This window comes from Arvicanthis niloticus, chromosome 6 (genome assembly GCF_011762505.2).
Source record: "Arvicanthis niloticus isolate mArvNil1 chromosome 6, mArvNil1.pat.X, whole genome shotgun sequence".
NCBI lineage: Eukaryota > Metazoa > Chordata > Mammalia > Rodentia > Muridae > Arvicanthis > Arvicanthis niloticus.
Genome location: NC_047663.1, coordinates 32,979,240 through 32,997,735, shown reverse-complemented (window position 1 = coordinate 32,997,735; position 18,496 = coordinate 32,979,240). Strand labels below are relative to the sequence as shown.

General features: G+C 48.4%; 1 pseudogene; it reads left to right on the top strand.

Annotated features, from left to right (window-relative positions):
- Window positions 1-13,722: 13,722 nt before the first annotated feature.
- On the top strand, window positions 13,723-15,664 carry LOC117710916 (heat shock factor protein 1 pseudogene; annotated as a pseudogene).
- Window positions 15,665-18,496: the final 2,832 nt, after the last annotated feature.

Below are 18,496 nucleotides of genomic sequence, written 5' to 3'. Positions count from 1 at the left end.
CCCATCACTGTGATGTCATCATATGGTATATTCATTGGTGGAGCCATCAATTGATGAGGCCAAGGCCTCATCACCCAATCACCTCTCAATGATTGGATCTCCCTGGAGACCTAGTCTGCTGTTTACAAGCCCTTTTGTAATGATCTTAGTAGGAGTGAAGATATTCTAAGTATTTTCATTCCAAATATCTAAATACACAGATAGTGTTCTTCCCCATCAGACTGAAACAACGGACTCCAGGAGACTGGCATTTCTCCAGGGATCTCAGGCTGGGAGAAGGATGACTGAATGAAGCCTGGTCCTAGCTGGAGGGGGATCAGGTCCCTACAAGAGATTTCATACAGTTCTGACAACTCGTGAGATCATTTGGCAGGAGACACCAGAGTCAGGACAACAGTGTGTCAGTGATTGGTAGGACCACACCTTGGACCAGGACTGCTTACTTATGCATACCTCTGCCTCCTATTTAAACCTCAACTTCATGTCAGGACCCTGTATCTGGACTTGCTATGATGGAAGCATCATTGGGACTCTTTGTTCCTCTTTTTTAGTGTGACCACAGTGAACAAACCTCCTTGTCACCATTACTTGTTTGTTTAAGTGATCTATTGAGGAAGCATGGCTGAGCATAGCTTGCTAAGGCTGCCAGGGCCTGGGCTCTGATCCTAAAAACTGCAGTAGCATTTTTTTTTTTGAGGGTGGGGGACACTTTACATTCAAACCATAACACTGTCACTCTGACTTGGGCATGGATGGGCACAGCATCTGCTCGTTTCTCCAATAGAGCTCTAAGATTGCTGGGGGCAGGGAGGGAGGGCAGACCAGTGCATTGCTTGCACTACTAAAGATATCCAAGTAGTCTCTCACTTACAGATTTCCCCTTCTTGTTCCTTGCAAGCCCCATCCAGCTTCTTCCTCTTGCTTTTAGCCAGTTTGGAGACAATTAGGCACAGTTCCCTCAATCCACTATGCAGATGTGCCATTGAAGCTTTGACAAATGTGGAGCAGGTGACTCAGCTGGGGTGCTGCTATTGTAGGCACTGGTGACACCCACTCCAAAGACTATGGTAGAAAGGAGACTTGACCCTGGTAAGCTTTGGCAGGGGTGAAAGGTAAGACAGAAAAAAGAGTAAAAGACTTAGTATACATATACATGTATACATACATACACATACATATACATACATATATGTAATACACATATTTATGTATCACCATCTTTTAGTCACCCCATTGTTAGGCCTTGTTTCCATGGTTTCCTTTCTCATTGATACCCATAGACACTGTCAACCCTTCTCCCTACAACCTCATTCTATCTGCTTCTAGGCTACTGCTTCTCTACAGACTTTGTATCTTTATACCCATTTTTCAGATGAGAGAACAGAGGTTTGGAGCAAGGAAGTCCCTATTATTGGTTAGATGCCAAGGCTGATGTCTTCAGCACAGCTGCATATGGTTGTTGGCCATAGAGTGGCTGCTACAGTCACATTCTCTATAGATCTACATGAATATTGTATCCATATGTAGACACCAGTGTGTCCCAGCATGGATACTGGTTTTGTCCAGGACCTTGTGTCAGGGTGTTTCTCAGAATGCTGTGGAACTGGTAGCCGTGTGTGTGTGTTGTATTTGTGTCTTCTTTCCCTGGGTGGAACAGGAGCTGAAGTGCCTATGACACACACCCTGCAATAAGGGAAATGCTGGGTTTTACTTAGAATCTTTTATCAGGTAGGGAGGACAGCAGCCCTGAGGTGAGTAGAGGAATGCTGGGAAGGATTGTGGGTGGGATGGGCTGGGTGGTGGCTGGGTTACTTTCAGGTACAGGAGAGGCTGGTTTGAGGGCCTGTAGAAGACCGTGGCCTGGAAGGAGATGGAAGGAGCACATGGGGGAGAGCATTAGACAACGTACTTATGGGCATCAGTGAAGAGGGGAAGTCATGAGAACATGATTTAACTGTCCACTGGCTCTGGACACTGGAGAGTCTTTGCACAGAGGCCAGCCTGTCTCAGACAGCTGTGAGTACCGTGCTCCTTGGGGAGCAAAGATGGCTGGGCTGGTGGACTTGAATGTGCTGCTGAGGGACCAAGAGGCCGATCCCGTGAGAAGGGAGAGTGAAGTAGTAATTCAGGAAAAAGTGGAGCTGGGAAGCCATTCAAGTGGAAAGAGACCACGAGGGCAGGGGACACATCTCACAGGTCCTGGTCTCTTGGACTTGACTGCACCTTCTATACCTCAGTTCCAAGCCCTCACCTTGAACAGCTGGCCAAGATGGGGGCAGGGCTAAACATCCCTGCTCTGGAGACCACACACTAGTCTGCGGGGAGCCACCTCTGATGATGCCTATCCACACTGGTTGCCACGGAAAGACACCACACCCGCTGCGTGCTGAGAAAAGCAGGTTCCAGGCCATTCATCAAGTATGCAAGCCTGTCTATGCAGAGCAGGACTGAGTATGTGAGTCTCTGAGTGGCAGGTGCCCACAAACCTGTGTGGCAGCATCCTCTTCTCTCTGAGGCAGGAGAAATTTTGACTCCTCCTCCTCATCTTCCTCTTCCTCCTCCTCCTCCTCCTCTTCCTCCTCCTCTTCTTCTTCTCCCCCCATTCCCCCTCCCCTGCCCTCCCCCCCTCTCTCCCTCTCCCTCTCCCTCTCCCTCTTCCCCTCCCTCTCTCCCTCCCATCCTCCTTACCTTCCTCCAGTATTTATCTGTGTAACAGCCCCAGCTGTCCTGGAACTCACTTTGTAGACCAACCTGGCCGTGAACTCACTAAGATCCACCTACCTCTGCCCCCTGAATGCTGGGGTTAAAGGTGTGCACCACCTTACCTGCCTTTACATTTTTTTGCATATATTTAATTTATTTATGTGTGCCACAACATGCATGTGGAGGTCAGAGGACAAGCTTCTGGCGTTGGTTCTCTGGGTCAAACTCAAGTTGTCAGGCTTGTGCTGGTGGCTTTATCCACGGAGTCCTTCTGCTGGCTAAATTGGTTTGTTTTGTTGTTTTCCCCAAATGTTGTAGTGTTTGTCTATTGTGAATTGACAATGAGCACGTGTCCTTTTATTCACTGTAAGAAAGAAACTTTAGGGTTAAAGACACAACTCACGGGAAAAGGCTTTGGGCCATATAAGCCTCAACAGTCTGTATTTGATCCCTGGAACCTACCTTAAGCTGGATCTGGGTTCAAGCACCTGTAATCCTGTCATTCCTATGGGAGGTGGCGACAGGAGGATTGTTGGAAGCTCAGGGGACAGCTAGCCTGGGGTTCTTGACACAGGAGCATTGATGAGAGCTGAAGGCCCAGCAAGGTGGAAGGCAAGAGCTGATCCCCCAAAGTTTTACATCTGCTTATGCTTGTGTGTGTGCACACGCGCACACACACTCATATATGCACACACTAAAACAAACAAATAGAAATACTAAAAGATTTTCACTTTTAAAATCTATACATGGCAGATGAGAAGGAAATCATAGACCAGCTCTTGGTTTGAGATCTGAGCCAGGAAAGGAATGCGGTATAAGTTGCTTCAAAGTGCAGAGCCTGAAAGTCTTGTCCTCCTTCTCCATATACATGTGCCAAGAGAAAGGTACCCATCACAAGGGCAAAGGACAAGGATTTAGGGAGATGAGGTTGGGGAGGAATCTGGCACAGGAGGTGGGGTTGGCTCTAGCAGGTGGAGGAGCGCCTTTCTCTGGGGCAGGAGCTGTAGGTGGGGAGGCAGGAAGGTGAGGGCGTCCTTTCCTGGTTGCCTCTATTTTCTCTGCAAAGGAGGAGGCAGAGGCCATCCTGTGAGGGTGGGATGGGCAGCTTCCCAGGCTGGGGTATTCAGGAGGTTGGGGGAGGTGAGGTGGGGAAGGACCCTGGGGGATAGAACAGCTGTCACACTGTTACACACTGTTACTGTTATGGATAGGTGATCTCTGTCCAGAGCCAGCTGTGCCAGGGAATTTCTTTCATGGGGCTTGGCACCTGTCTGTGTAGCCAGAGGACTTCTTTCTGTTTAATTCTGGTGTCCAGAGCTGCCAGGAGAGAAGATACTTTGTCGGGTTGATTGCAAAGCCCTAAGGTTGGAAAGTTTAGGTGGAAATAAGGACGGGAGGCAAGGGGTTTGTAGGGACAGCAGGAGAGATGGGGAAGTCCGCAAGCAGAGAAGAGAGGTCTTGTGGGAGTCAGGGGAGGAAATGACAAAAGTCAGCAAACAAAGAGGGTGTGAGAGCAATGGCTGCCCTGGCTAGGGAGGAGATGCTGGCGGAAAGGACCCAGGGTTCTATTAGGATCATGGCAGGAGTGGAAATGGAGTCGAGTCACGGTCATTGGCTGAGGCCAGGGTAATAGATAACCTGGAACGGAGCAGGAAAAGTGTAAACAGGGGGACTCAGGAAAGCCATGTGGGGGAGGCTGGGAATAGAGAGAGCAAAGCATTGAGAAGACATAGGGAAGGCCCAGGAGGGCAAGGAGGAGACATTCTTTATGATGGGGGTGTGATGGTGGAGGGGGAGGGGCAAAATCAAGGACGGTTGGGATGGGGGTTGACAGGATGAAGAACAGTTCTCCAATTTAGATTGTGAGCGGAAGCCCGGAGATTGCTAAAGTACATGGCACAGTGGAGAGGAAATAGAGGCTAGAAGAGACCAGCTAGCTGCTCATGGTTGACGAACAGCAGACTGCTATGCCACCCTCATGCCGCCAGGCTGTGGCATCTTCATGGGGCTGGGACTAAGGAGTCACGTTCGAGCTCATCTCCAGGGTAGTAGCCCTTTGACTTTAAATTAAATGAATAGAAAGCTAGAAAGAATGAAAAGTAGCAGAGTTGCGACCAAGTCCAGGTTTCCTGATTCCTGGCGTGTTGTGTGGATATTGGTGATGGAATAAGGAAAAGAGTATGTTGGGAAGAGATCCAGAAATAATACGTGTGTATGTGTGCCTGTGAGGGCATTCATGCAATCATATTTATGTGCAGGTATGCATATGTGCATATATGGATTTATTTGCACTTATGGGCTTTGTTTATAAGAAACTTGGACCGGGACAATATTTATCTTTGCAAAGAAAAAAAGTATCATCTATAACTTTAATTTTTTTCAAACACCTATTTTTAATGATGGTTCTTAAAAGCTTTAACCTCCCTTGTAGCCCACCACCCACCAGAAGAAATGGAAAAGAAAGGATATGGGGGCAGTAGATCTGTTTAGAAATGGTTCTTTGGTGTGACTTCTGTCTGTGTTGTCTGGAAATTGGCAGTTCAGTCTACAGATTAGCAGGCAGCGGCAGCTCAATCCACTTGCAAACACCTCACGGATACTCTAGCAGTCCAGTTCAGTAGAGTCTGGATAGCAAACATGAATCAGTAGCAGTGGCACGACCTAGCAGAGAAAGCCAGGCCTCAGCGTCAGATCAAGTCAGGAGGAGGGAGCCAGAGGGACGCCAGGAGTTCTTGTCTGTGTCTCTCTCAGGAAAGCAAAGATCAGTGAAGACGTGAGACCCACAAGGGTTGTACAGATAGCTCGATAAGCAAGCCTAACACCCACCGCCACTGTCTGTAGTCTTATATACTCCCTCCAAACATCACAAGTCCTCCATGGGTCTTACATCAGCATCTGCATCTGTCTCAGCTGACATCACTCTGCCAATCAGCTGGAGTCTGTGGTAGCAGCAATAAACTGCAGCACACCACCAGAAATTTTTTGGTTCATTTCTCTCTATGGAGTCCTGACAAACGCAGCTCAAGTATGAAATGTAAGGTGGACCAATACATATGTGTCATCGGAGAATCCTTCATCATGTGTCTTTTCACGTGCTTGCTTTAGCAGAACATCCTTTCTCCTGTATCTGCTTCCTGTAGAAAGGCTAAATGTCCCTTCACAAGTCTGCCTTAGTCTTTCAGCTGTGTCCACTTCAGGAAAGCACTCCTTTACATACACATTTGTCCCAGCAAAATGCCTTCCAACACAACTGACTTCTCAAAGAACCCTTAAGTTTCCACTTCAATGGTTGTCTTAGCAGAGGTTGAGGTAAATGCTTCCCATTGCCAGAGGCGGAGGCAGGGGCAATGAGCCACCCACTTACTATCTTCTGCTTCTGGTACACAAGGTGCCAGCTTGTGCCAAGGATGTCCAAATGTTTTGCAGCACACTGGAATAACCTGGACTCTACACCTGCTCTGACCAGTAGTCATGCTGCAGGCCCAGACTGCCCACAGCTTGTATTAACACCAGGACACCTTTGCTGGTCATAGACGCTTAGCCAGAGCTTGCAGTAAGTTTTAAGGTTGTCATCACAAATTACCTCAGACTGGGAGATTTATTTATTTATTTATTTATTTATTTATTTATGTCCCCATGAAACCCCGCTAAAGGTTTGTGGTGTTTTTTTTTTTTTTTTTTTTTTTTTTTTTTTGAACTCACTGAGAATACAGTGAGACCAGGCTGGATTTGAACTCACAAACCCTACCGAGTCCGCCACCAGAGGGCAGGCACTAAAGGCCTGTGCCACCACACTCTTAGACTGGGAGATTTAAACAACAGATTTTTTTTTTTTTCTCTCTCACAGTTTTGGAGCCTGAAGCCCAAACCTGGCTGGCTTCACCTGAGGCCCATCTCCTTGTCCTCTCTGTGTTGTCACACACTTTCCCCTCTGTGCCTTGTCCTGATTTTCACCTCATGTAAGAACACCGTTCATACTGGATTAGGGCCCAACCTAACCTAATGATGTCATTTTCACTTCATTATCCCTTTAAACATTCTGTCTTCAAATATAGTCACATTTAAAAATGCATAAGGATTAGGACTTCAACATAATTTTTTTTTTCCAGACACAATTCAACTCACAACAGGGAGCAGAAACCCATACATAGGATCTAGGTTAAAAAAAAAAAAATTGGGCTAGTGAGATGGCTTAGAGATTAAGAGCACTGGCTGTTCTCTTAGAGGACCCAGGTTTGATTCCTAGCACCCACCCAGCTGCTCACAGCTGTCTGTAACTCCAGCTTCTGGAGATCCGACGCCTCTTTTGGTTTCCATGGGTCCCAGCCATGTACATGGTGCACAGATCCACGTGCAAACAAAATACCCATAAACATCGCAATTTCAAAAGAACTCGTTTTGGGGGCCTGGAGAGAAGGCTTCGTGGTTAAGAGTATACTGTTTTTGTAGAACCAAGTTTGGTTCCTATCACTCACTTTGGTAGCACACAACTGTCTGGAACTTTAGCTCCAGGGGATTTTGTGGAGTCAGAGAACTGTGGGATGTGGGGATGGGGGCTGGGCCCAGAGCAAGAGTGGGGCCTGCGTGTCATGGCCTCACATCTCTGACACCCTCCAGTAGCTCTGTAGCCTGATAGCCAGGTTAAATTTCCTCTTCCCTTATAAGATCGTGTTCCACAGCACTTGGACTTCCTCTTTATGCAAATGAGGCATCCCTAGGGCTCTGGCACCAGCCAATGATGTACACTCACCCTGAAAGTCCTTACCAATCCCTCGCAGGGTTTAAACAGCCTTTGTTTCCTCCACCCCACTCCCACCCTCCCATTAAACAAGCTGCTTCAGTGAAGCTGCCTCCTGAGTCTCTTCTTGTTGTGCTCTCTTCCAGTCAGTCAGCTGTCCCTCCTTAGCTTCCCAGGATCTGATGGTTGTGATTGCAGGCCAGGGGAAGCAAAACTTGAACAGCAGGAAGAGATGACCTCTTCTGTCTTTCACTGTACCCGGACTCATATGTTCATACCCACATACGGACAAACATACACGCATACACAAAATTTAAAAATATCGGAAAAAAAAATTAAAGTATTTCTCTTCCTTTATTTTGGGAAACTTAAGGTCAAATATACAACTGGGTTACCTGCCCAGTCCTGGTGTTTATCTTGAGAATCATGAACTAGACAGTGATTCTTCCCGTCTCTCATGCATCTGAGGAGTAGTGATTTTAAACTATGGTCATAGATTGACCGACCCTCTTCTCATGGAGACGTGAGATCTGTATCCCTGCCCCTTGAATCTGAGCTGGCTCGTGGCTGTTTTGAACAATATAATATGACAGTAAAATGCTGTGTCACTACCAGGCTAGGTCATACAAGGCCATATAACTTTTGCCTTGTTTACTGAAACACCCCGTTTTCAGAGATTTGACTCATTAAAGTACAGAGTCTAGCTTCCCCTAGATGGCATGCCGGATAGACTCCTGCAAGATTATGTTTACAACCCAGCTAAGCCGTATCTTTCAGCCGCCACTGTCCAGGTGCCAGTGGTAAGGGAAGCCATTCTGGATACTGTACCAGCCAGCCTGCCAGCAGACTATCATGGAGCAACTTCTGCCAGTTCCATATTGAACAGAAGGACTAGTCTGCCGGGCCCTGCCATATTCCTAACTCGCAAACGTATGTCGTGTGACGAATCGGTTGCTGTTTTCAGACACTAACTTTTAAAGGAGTTTGGGATGCAGAAATAACCAAAGCACAGAACATACACCGTTTTCTGCTTTGCTCTCACCCGCACTGCCCATTTGGCTTTTCTGTCTCCTCGTATTCCCTGCTTCCTCATCAATGCAACATACATGGTTTTCTCTACTCTCAGCTCCTCCTTATCTCTCTGATACTATCCACATTACTAGAAATACATGAGAACTGGAGCATCCAGGTCAGGGGCAGGCTGACATAGTGTGTGGCATGGGCCACACGGGGGATGTGAGCCCAGCAGCTCATGGACCTGCAGAGGGAAAACGTTCTTGCTCAGAATCAGCCTTCAGCCTGTTCTATCACAGTTCCCCTTCATCCCCCACCTCCACAAAATAAAACCCCCTCTCTAGCTTAAAAACTCATTGTGTGTGAATGTATGCATGATGTGTGTTTGTGGGGTTTTTGTTTGATTGTGAGTGTGGAGGTCAGGGAACAACTTTGTGAAGTCGGTTTTCTCTTGCCACCTGTAAGTGGGTTCTGGGGATCAGACTCAGGTCACTGGGCTTGCATGGCCAGTGTCTTCATCCATTGCATCATCTCTCCAGTTTCCATGGGGACTAGCCTATGAGGTGACTCATCTGCCACCTACTTCTTCAAAACTTCCATCAAAGCCAGATAGGGCAGCACATGCCTGCAATCCCAGCACTCAAGAGGTAGAGGCAGGAGTATTAGAAGTTCAAGGCCAGGCTCGGCCACATAGCAAGTTCAAGGCCAGTCTGGGCTACTTGGGATCTCTTAAAAACAAAACAAAATTCTGTCAGTAGAGCAGACATGATGGCACACACCTGTGATCCCATCGCTAGGGAAGTTGAGGTAGAAGGATCAATGGTTTGAAGTTAGCTTGGGTTATACAAGATCTCTCTCAACAAACAAGCCACTCCTCCAGATGACTTGAGGAACTGAGGTTTACTCTCCTCTCCCTTTGATTCTGGTCTTCCTCTTGCCCTCACAGGCCCTTCTCAGGCTAAGTGCTTGTCTCTTTTGTAGGACACTTAGTGCAATCTGGAGGGCTTGTTTGGAGGTTTCAGCTACTCTATACTTTGATTGAATGTTAATCCTCCTCTCTTTGGGGGAATGTTGTCCCTTTTGACCTTTGGTTTGAATGTACTTGGGGCTGTGAGGGAGGAAGGAAACAGGATCAATCCTGGTGATGAATGAGGTAACCGAGGTTGCAGCCAGATTGCCCTTCCATCCATAGGGCACTGTGTGAAACGTCCAACCCTTCACTCTAAGGTTTAGCTTTTTCACAAGGCTCACGTGTAATTACCAAATTAGAAGGAGCAGGTGAAGGATGTGGGTCTGAGCTCACAAGCAGCTGGGGCATGGGGTGGGGACTGCAGCCAGCATAACCAGCAGCAAGCTCCTCACCTTGTCAGCCGCAAGCTCTGTCTGATCAGTCATCTGTCTGGTTTTCATAAGAGAGGTGGATTGGCTGGCTTTCATTGTCTAGTAGTTTCTTGGGGCTGCTCTAAGAAACTGCTGTAGGAAGGGGGTATGAGTTAAGATCCTTGCAGAAGCAGAGGTCCAAATTCTAGGTGCTGTTACTTCCTGAAGCTCTGATACAGCATGTATTCCATGCTTCTGTGAGTCTGGACTTTACAGTGCTTTGATAACACGCTGGGAGAAAAGCAGCTCAAAGGAGGAAAGATTTAATTTGGTAGCTAGTGTCTGGGGTCAGCTTGCTCCACTGTGGTCCTGAGGCAAGGGAGAGCATCATGGTGGCTGGAGCACGTGTTAGAGCAGTGGTTCTCAACTGTCTTAACGCCATGACCCTTTTATGACGGTTATTCATGTTGTGGTGACCCACAACCTTAAATTTATTTTGTTGCTAGGTCATAACTGTAAATTTGCTAGTGTTAGGAATTATAATGTAATATCTGATATGTGACCCCCCCCTCCCCAAAGGGATCACAACCCACAGGTTGAGAATCACTGTTAGAACAAGCTGTTTACATCTCACATTGGCCAGGAAGCAGAGAGCATGCTTGTGCTGGTGGGCTCTCTCCTTCTCTGATTCTGCCAGGATCTCCAAGGCTCTGGGATGGTGCTGTCCCCTTTAGGGCTAGGCTTGCCCTACTTAGTTAATTGTCTCTGAAGACATCCTCAGATCACATCCAGAAGTATATTTTATTAATCTCCTGTGCATCTCTCTGTGCAATCAAGTTGACAATCAAGATTAATCATTGGAGCTGGAGAGATGGCTCAGCAGTTGAGAGTACTGACTGGTCATCTGTAACTTCAATTCCAGGGATCCGACACCCTCTTTGGGTCTCCATGGGGGCAGCAGGCATGTACGTGGTATACTTATAGACATGTAGGCAACACACTCATATATATACAATAATAAATAAATGAACCTAAAAAATAATCACAGTTCTTTGCTTTTGGAGGTTACCAGGCAGTACTGGCATTCTCTGGCTTGGTGCCAGAGAATGGTCCAGCAGAGCATGTGCACATGAGTGCAGTTCCCCTCAGAGGCCAGAAGAGGGAGACAGATTCTTTGAATTTAGAGTTGCAGGTAATGAGCTCCGCTGATATGAGGTGCTAGGAACCCAACTTGGTCCTTTATAAGAGTAGCACCTTCTCTTAACCACTGAGTCATCTCTCCAGCTCCACCACCCCTCTACCGTTTTAAGACAGTGTCTTAGGTAGTCCATACTGCTCTCAAACTCCGTATGTAGCCGAGGATGACGTTCAACTTCTGATCTTTCTGCATTTCCCTTCAAAGTGCTGGGATTACAGGCATGGGCCACCTTTTTATGGGGTATTGGGGATTGAACCCAGGACTTCATGGATGCTAGGCAAGCACTCTACCAATGGAGCTACATCTCCAGCTCTGCCTCCAGTATCACAAGGTACTCTCATCTGTGACTTCTGTGTCTCTGTGTCTGCATCTCAATCTTTGTCTTCCAAGAACACCAGTCATTCATTCAAGGCTTATCTTAACCCCAGTGTGACCTTGTCCTAACTCATCAGATGTTCAAAACTCTACTTCTAACTAATGTCACATTCAGATGTTCTGGGAGAACTAGCCTCGAGGGAGGTGTGCTCTGCAAACCAGCACTTTTTCTTATCTCCCCCCCCCTCTCTGTTCTGCTGGTCTTTAGTTTTATTTTGTATTTTTAGACAACTTATTTAACTTGACTTTATGTTCATTGGTGGAAGGGTATCAGATCCCTTGGAACTGGAGTTACACACAGTTGTGAGCTGCCATGTGGGTGCTGGGAATTGGGGTCCTTTGGAAAAGCAGACAATGCTCTTAACCACCGAGAGTCACCTCTCCAGCCCATCTGGTCTTTATTTATTTTTTTTAAATCTCCCTTCTTTCCAATGTCAGGGTTACTGGAGGGATCATAGTTTTTGCACTGTGGCTCACAGAGCACCATGTGAGAGCATGTCTGAGAGGCTCCAGCAGGCAGGAGCAAATTGCTTCCTGTAGATCTGCACTCAGTACTAACGCCCAGATGAGACATTCCATGTTAAGAAGGAGGAGAAAGAGGTGAAGACAGGAAGAGGAGGAGCGGGGATGCAGCTCAGGAGTGGACATGGTATTTGTGCATGGACCACATGACTATAGGGAGCTCACACTGATGGACCAAATGACTATAGGGAGCTCACACTGATGGACCACATGACTCTAGGGAGCTCACACTGATGGATTACATGACTATAGGGAGCGCACACTGATGGACCACATGACTATAGGGAGCTCACACTGATGGACCACATGACTCTAGGGAGCTCACACTGATGGACCACATGACTATAGGGAGCGCACACTGATGGACCACATGACTCTAGGGAGCTCACACTGATGGACCACATGACTATAGGGAGCTCACACTGATGGACCACATGACTATAGGGAGCTCACACTGATGGACCACATGACTATAGGGAGCTCACACTGATGAACCACATGACTCTAGGGAGCTCACACTGATGGACCACATGACTCTAGGGAGCTCACACTGAGCTGATTTCTTCTACATCAGGCAAGGACCTTGCTCCTCCTGTCTGAGGCTCTCTCAGCCCCATCCTCACCATGAAAGCTGTTATGTTCTTCTAGACAGGTGCTGACCAGTAGTATAGCTACTAGCTTCACACACACACACACACACACACACACACACACACACACACAACCTATGTCTCAAGTTAGTGTAAAAACAAAGAATGCAAATTATTTTTATTAGTATTGTTTGCATTGATTACATGTTGAGACTGAAGCAGATGAGACAGGCATAGGAAGGCAAGTCGAGCGTTGTGGTGGCCAGAGGCTGATGCAGTCACAGAGCCTAGAAGTTTCCAGGACTGACCTGGCTGCCTAAGAGACCTATAATGGTCCTTTGCTTCATTATGATGGCATCCTGGTTTACTTTCCTGCTGCTGTGCTGTGATAAAATGCCACAACCAAAACAACTCCAGGGGCTGGAGAGATGGCTCAGCAGTTAAGAGCAGTAGCTGCTCTTCTAGGGGACCAGGGTTCAATACCTACCAACCATAGTTTGGCTCACAACCATTTGCAAATGCAGCTTCTTCTGGCCTCTAAGGGCACGGCATTCACATGATGCACAGACATACATGCAGTCAAAATACCCATATACATAAAAATACATACATTCACAAATAAATAAATAAATAAATAAATAAACAATTTAATAGATAAAGAAAGAAAAAAATTAAAAGTGACTCAAGGGAAAGGGGGCTTTTTGGAGTTCATGGTTGGAGGGTTTAGTCGTCATGGTGTAGAAGCCAAAGTGTCAGGAGCTTGAAGCAGCTGGCCAAATGAAATTGCACCACAATGAAGAAGCAGAGAGTGAAGGATGCCTGTGCTCAGGCCTTTTCTATGTAGTTCAGGACTCCAGCTTAGGGAATGGTGCCACCCAATTTTTGGCTCCATTCCAACCTCAACTAACCCAATAAATAATCCCACACATGTCAAACAACGTTAAAGAATCCCTCACAGGTGTACCTAGAAGCTTGTCTCCACAGTGATTCCAGTTCCTTCCAAGTTGACAGTGCTAACCTCCTATATGTCATTCATCTCGTGAAATGGCCCCTTCCCATCATACATTTGATACCATGCTACATCTCCAAACTCAATACAATATAGGTAATAGTTTGGATATTTTGCACTGTGTCTTATAGTATCAAATTCAATTTCCAAAATTTTAACTTTAATAAAAAAATATTACGACAGGTCCGGCCCTAGTGAGAGCGCACGGATCGCAAGATGGCTGCGGCCATGGGAGGCCTTGCTGTGTGCGGAGCGGCCCGGACAGAAGGGGCAGCGATGACACTAGCTCAGCCTTCAGCCAATCTTCTAGAACGCCACTCCAGCCTCTGCCTGCTTCGTCCGAGATGGATCTGGCCGTGGTCCCCGGTGCAGCGGGGCCCAGCAACGTCCCGGCCTTCCTAACCAAGCTGTGGACCCTCGTGAGCGACCCGGACACAGACGCGCTCATCTGCTGGAGCCCGAGTGGGAACAGCTTCCACGTGTTTGACCAGGGCCAGTTTGCCAAGGAGGTGCTGCCCAAGTACTTCAAGCACAACAACATGGCAAGCTTCGTTCGGCAGCTCAACATGTATGGCTTCCAAAAAGTAGTCCACATTGAGCAGGGTGGCCTGGTCAAGCCTGAGAGAGATGACACCGAGTTCCAGCATCCTTGTTTCCTACGTGGCCAGGAACAGCTCCTTGAGAACATCAAGAGGAAAGTGACCAGCGTGTCCACCCTGAAGAGTGAGGACATAAAAATACGCCAGGACAGTGTCACCAGGCTGTTGACAGATGTGCAGCTGATGAAGGGGAAACAGGAGTGTATGGACTCCAAGCTCCTGGCCATGAAGCAGGAAAACGAGGCCCTGTGGTGGGAGGTAGCCAGCCTTCGACAGAAGCATGCCCACCAGCAAAAAGTTGTCAACAAGCTCATTCAGTTCCTGAGCTCACTGTCAGTCGAACCGGATCCTGGGGGTGAAGAGAAAGATCCCTCTGATGTTGAGTGACAGCAGCTCAGCACACTCTGTGCCCAAGTACTCCCTGGAGCATGTCCATGGTCCCGGCCCATACTCAGCTCAATCTCCAGCCTACAGCAGCTCTAGCCTTTACCCTGATGCTGTCACCAGCTCTGGACCCATAATCTCCGATATCACTGAGCTGGCCCCCAGCAGCCCTTTGGCCTCCCCAGGCAGGAGCATAGATAAGAGGCCTCTGTCCAGCAGCACCCTGATTCGTGTCAAGGAAGAGCCCCCCAGCCCACCTCACAGCCCTCGGGTACTACTAGAGACGAGCCCCGGGCGCCCATCCTCCATGGATACTCCTTTGTCCCCAACTGCCTTCATTGACTCCATCCTTCCGAGAGAGCGAGCCTACCCCTGCTGCCTCAAACACAGCCCCTATGGACACAGCTGGAGCCCAAGCCCCTGCACTCCCAACCCCCTCCACCCCTGAAAAGTGCCTCAGCGTAGTAGCCTGCCTAGACAAGAATGAGCTAAGTGATCACCTGGGTGCCATGGACTCCAACCTGGACAACCTACAGACCATGCTGACCAGCCACGGCTTCAGTGTGGACACCAGCGCCCTGCTGGAGCTGTTCAACCCCTCGGTGACCATGTCGACATGAGCCTGCCTGACCTGGCCAGCAGCCTGGCCAGCATTCAGGAGCTTCTCTCTCCACAAGAGCCTCCCAGGCCTATTGAGGCAGAGAACAGTAACCCCGACTCAGGAAAGCAGCTGGTGCACTACACGGCTCAGCCTCTGTTCCTGCTGGACCCTGATGCTGTGGACACAGGGAGCAGTGAACTGCCTGTGCTCTTTGAGCTGGGGGAGAACTCCTACTTTTCTGAGGGAGATGACTACACAGATGATCCTACCATCTCTCTTCTGATGGGCACTGAACCCCACAAAGCCAAGGACCCCACTGTCTCCTAGAGGTCTCAGGAGTTGTCAGGCTGGCTAATGCCTGGCCCCCAACCTATCCCTAGGACATGGCTAGTCCTGGGGAGACAAAACAGTTGGGCAGTCCAGGGGATCCTAGGTCAAGCCACAACAACCCCAGTGGAGCACAGATGGAACTCAGGCCTGGGCAGTACCTTGAAGCAAGAGGAAGGTCCTGAGGGATGCATACCTGCTGCCTTCACCCCCGCCCCAGGTCTACTCTCTGATCAGAGCTTCACAGCCACTTGGACTGACCCTGCAGGTTGTTCATAAAATTGTATTTTGGATTTTTACATGAGAGTCCCCTTTAACCCTTCATAAATAAATAAATAAATAAATAAATAACATTACGTTGGGGAAGAAATAAAATTTCTCAGTGTAAAATGTCTGTGGTTACTAGAACAATTTAAAGGATGCCCATGACTTGTAGTATCTTCCTGTCGGAAAGTATCCAGGGCACGCGGTATGAAGCTGACACGTAGCTTTGTCACTGATAACCGGTGCCTTTGGTCTCTGGGCTGATTTTTCTGATTTAGTGAGATTTGTATGATGTGTTCCCGGCGTCTGCCCCGCCCCTGGGAGTCAGCAGAGTCATCAAAGGAGATGATCATGTAGATGGACTTCTCATCTCCAAAACACAGCAGAAAACCCCCTTCTCCCCTCCCCTCCCTCTTCCCTCCCTCTTCCCTCCCTCTTCCCTCCCTCTTCCCTCCCTCTTCCCTCCCCTCCCCTCCCCTCCCCTCCCCTCCCCTCCCCTCCCCTCCCCTCCCCTCCCCTCCCCTCCCCTCCCCTCCCCTCCCCTTCCGGTCTCTTTTCTCTTCTTCTTTATCTTATCCTCTTTTATGATCTTCTCTCCATCTCTCCTCTCTTCCTTGTTTTTTCTTACCCCCCTCTATTTTCCCTCCCTTCCCCACCACCTCTCTCCTCTCCCCTCCTCTCCCCTTCCCTCCCCTCCCTTCTCCCCTCCCCTCTATTACTCTCCCTCTCATTCCATGCCCTCTCTTCCTCTCTTCTTTCTCCTTCCCTCAGGTCTTAGGGTTCCTGTCGCTGAGATAAAGCATCATGATGATAGACAACTTGAAGAACAAAGAGTTTATTTTATCTTACAACTCTCAGGTCATACTTCATTGCTGAGGGAAGTCAGGGCAGGAACTCAAACAGGGCAGGAACCCTGAGGCAGGAGGTGACAGGGAGATTGTGGAGGAACGCTGCTTCCTGGCTTGCTCCTCCTGGCTTGCTCAGTTTGCTTTCTTATAAGCCCCCCAGGACCACCAGCCCAGGAGTGGGACCACGCACAGTGAGCTGGGCCTTTTCTCATTAATTATCAACCAAGAAAATGTACCACAGGCTTTCCCACAGGCCAATCCAGTGGCGGCATTTTCTCAACTGAGATTTCTTCTTTCAAAATGGCTCTTTTTGTGTCCAATTGACATAAATCTAAGCAGCAGGCTTCCCTTTCCCTTCTTTCTCCTCCCCTCCTGTGTCAGTTACTTTTCTGTGATACAATCCCATGACCAGAAACAGCTTCAGAAAGGAAGTTCATTTTAGTTTCCAGTTCCAGAAGGCTTGATGCCCAGGATGCAGGGATAAGGCGTGGGGAGAACAGGAAACAGATCACACAAGACGCAGAGAGCAAGCTGGAAGAGGTGAGGCTATAAACTCTCAAAGCCCCACCCTGAGCGGTGAACCCTTCTCTTAGCAAGGCTCTGCTTCTTAAAGTTCCAGATCCTCCACAAACAGTGCCACCAACTGGGGACCATGTGCTCAAATACATGAGCCTATGGGGGACATTCTATTTTTGGTCCTCCTCCTCTCTTCATCCCTGTCCCTGCCCTCTGTCTATTAACACCATCAACAAGTATCCACAGTAACATCCCTGCCTCTTCTTTCAGTCAAGGGAATTAGGCCACCAGGGCAGGGGCCTCGAACATAGCCCACAAAAATTTCAGCTTTCAGCTCTTCTCAAACTCTGTGGTCTGGTTCTAAGTGAGTTACCCTCTGCCAGATGCCAACAGTGCTTTTGTCTGCTTGGAGGGAGGGGGTGGGGTGGGCCAGGTCTCCAGGGGTGGGGGAAATGCCTTCCACCTAGCGTTTTCCAATCGATGCTGTGTTTGTGCATGTTTGGGGATTAGAACAAGACATCCATTTTCCCTGCCCCCCTCCATAAAAGCATTTCTATTGCATCAGACCACCAAAGCATTTCCTCATTCTTTTTTTGGTCACCAAATATTTTTATGATTTTCCACATATACAGGGAGGGGGGAAAAAACTCGAGCAGCCACTCAGGCGGCAGCAGCAGACACACCACGTCTCCCAAGAGAGTGAGGGATTGAAACAGCAAAACAACAGCCCAAAACCAAAGCCCAAGGGGTGGGGGTAGGGGGTGTCCAGGGAGTGATAATTAGTCTACGATCCAGGGATTTCTATGAATTCTTCTTGGGAATTCTGGGATAACATACCGGAATTCACCTTAGTGGCTTGGGACAGGGAAGGCTCTCCTAGAAACGGTCAAACATTTGCAGATGAAATTAGCCCTCGGTGAGGTGAGAGGATAAGGTGTGGAGGGGCCACACCCACCTGAGGGTCAACCCCAGGACTACCACACCTTCCATCCCTTCCCTGATGTCCTAACAGTATGAGAATCATGGGGTTAGCGATCTGCTTCCTGTGGGATCTAGGGGATACCACCCAGAGCTCGGGGGTGACTATTGGTTATTTGATCTCCCCCCCCTTTTTTTCCTTTCTGATTTCCATCTCTAGATGGCTTTCCCAGAGACAGAGTGGGGCCTCTCATAGCCAGCCAGCTGCTCTGTGCTGAGAGATTTAAAATCCTGCAATTGACTCTGACTGCGTCCAGAACAATGGGCGTCTGCAACTGATTTATTAATCTGCTGGGAAGGGAGGGAGGCGGTCTTCGGGTCCAGGCTGTTTACTGGGATGACAATGGATTTACGTTTCAGTAGGGTTTATGATGGCCGGAGGCATGGAAGCCACAGACACCAGGACTCAGTGAGGACCCACGGGCAGGGAATGAGAAGCAGTAAGAGGGTTGGAAGTTGATTTAGAGGAGCTCTCCAAAGGTTGACCTTCCTAGTGGATGGAACTAGGCA